At 49.4% G+C, this 2168-nt stretch overlaps 1 non-coding gene across 1 annotated transcript; it reads left to right on the forward strand.

Moving 5' to 3' along the window:
• The first annotated feature begins 1237 nt into the window (after positions 1-1237).
• Trnat-ugu (transfer RNA threonine (anticodon UGU)) lies at positions 1238-1311 on the forward strand. The gene has a single exon. It is a non-coding gene; the product is annotated as a tRNA-Thr (tRNA).
• The last annotated feature ends 857 nt before the right edge of the window (positions 1312-2168 follow it).

Genomic DNA, 2168 nt, shown 5'->3' on the forward strand with positions numbered 1-2168 from the left:
CTGAAATTCAGACCCAGGATGGCTTACCACGAAGGGCAACAAAATGGAGCCTGGTACAGGCATGCGTATTCAAATACAGAGATATGTAAACGGGCAGAAAAGGGCACTGCGTTCGGCAACGCCTACATAAGACAACAAGTGTCTGGCGCAGTTGTTAGATCGGTAACTACTGCTACAATGGCCTTTTATCAAGATTTAAGTGAGTTTGAACGTGGTGTTATAGTCGGCGCACGAGCGATGGGACACAGCATCTCCGAGGCAGTGAGGAAGTAGGGATTTTTCCCGTACGACCATTTCGCGAGTGTACCGTGAATATCATGAATCCGGTAAAACATCAAATCTCCGACATCGCTATGGCCGGAAAAAGATCCTGCAAGAACGAGACCAACGACGTCTGAAGAGAATCGTTCAACGTGACAGAAGTGCAACCCTTTCGCAAATTGCTGCAGATTTCAATGCTGAGCCACCAACGAGTGTCAGCGTGCGAACCATTCAACGAAACAACATCGATATGGGCTTTCGGGTCCGAAAGCCCAGTCGTGTACCCTTGATGACTGTAAGACACAAACATTTACGCCTCACCTGGGTCCGTCAACACCGCCATTGGACCGTTGATGACAGAGAACATATTGCCGTGTGGGAGAGTCCCATTTAAAATGGTATCAAGCGGAATGACGTGTTCAGCACGGGACTGTTCAAGCTAGTGGAGCCTCTGTAATGGTGTCGGGCGTGTGCAATTTGAGTGATATGGGACCCCTGATACGTCTAGATACTACTCTGAAAGGTGACATCTACGTAAGCATCCTGTCTGAACACCTGCATCCATTCATGTCCATTGTGCATTTCGATGGAAATGGACAATTCCAGCAGGACAATGTGACACCTCACACGTCCAGAATTGCTACAGAGTGGTTCGAGGAACATTCTTCTGAGCTTAAATACTTCAGCTGGCATGAACATTGTTAGCATATCTGGGATGCCTTGCAACGCGCTGTTCAGAAGAGACCTCCACCCCTCTTACATTTACGGATTTATGACAGCCCTGCAGGATTCATGGCGTCAGTTCCCTCCAGCACCACTTCAGACATTAGTCGAGTCCATGCAACGCGCCGCGAGTAATGAGCATAAGGGGGGGAGAGGGGGGGCTACGAATGTAGTGCGGGCCAATACGTTGAGAATGTGGATTTCGCGGGAGGCGTGCCAGAGATAAATCCCTGCAATCGCGCTATCCTCTGTGTCCTCGGTGGCTCAGATGGATAGAGCGTCTGCCATGTATGCAGGAGATCCCGGGTTCGAGTCCCGGTCGGGGCACACATTTTCATCTGTCCCCGTTGACGTATGTCAACGCCTGTAAGCAGCTAAGGGTGTTCATTTCATTTTAATTTCATGCCAGATCGAGTTGCGGCATTTGAGCGTGCTCGCAGGAGCCCTACATGGTATTAGGCTCTTCAGTGTATTAAACAAATAGAACTTGATACGTCGGCCATAGCTGAGCATTGACTGGAAAACGGATGCAAAATACAATTTGCAAAGACGAGAGTCGTGGTTCATATGTCAACATATTGGGATTCCGTTATAAAGGAGGCGGATGAAATTAGAAACCAGGGTACACGCATAACTGAGCATGAGGACGAACTTTGGATTTCGAAAGAGAGCACAGACGGATTCTTGACGCTTGTAGGGAGGCCGGCGTGGCAGTTTCAAACCTCGCGCTGGTCCCTCTAGCCATCTGACTTCACCGGTCCCTCGACGGGCCAGAATTTCGATGAGCTGTCCGACTCACCTTCCGCGCGTGCGTCGTTTCGGTCCTCTCTGATAGGTGCCAGAGGATGCAATCGTGCCTAAGTGGAAAACCGTGCCAAACCCCGCAGTCAGTAGTCTTTACTCCTGACGACGATGGCGGAGACAGACATCGAAACTCGAGAAGATTTCATTCAGGCATGCCGAGGACGGAGCAGCGAGGCTATCTAATCGCGCCTGCAAATTTAAGCAGCCTTCCAGAGGTGATGTTGCCAAACGTGTTCTTCTTTTGGTTTTGCATACTAAAGAAAAAGGAAACCATTCAACGGTAGTGAGGATCGAGCCCTCATCCAAACGGTCAGCAGTCTGATGCGCTACCATCTATGCTATGAGAACAATTCACATTAATTCTATTAGTTTGCGTGATC

The sequence above is a fragment of the Schistocerca serialis genome, chromosome 3 (assembly GCF_023864345.2).
Source record: "Schistocerca serialis cubense isolate TAMUIC-IGC-003099 chromosome 3, iqSchSeri2.2, whole genome shotgun sequence".
NCBI classification, from domain to species: Eukaryota; Metazoa; Arthropoda; class Insecta; order Orthoptera; family Acrididae; genus Schistocerca; species Schistocerca serialis.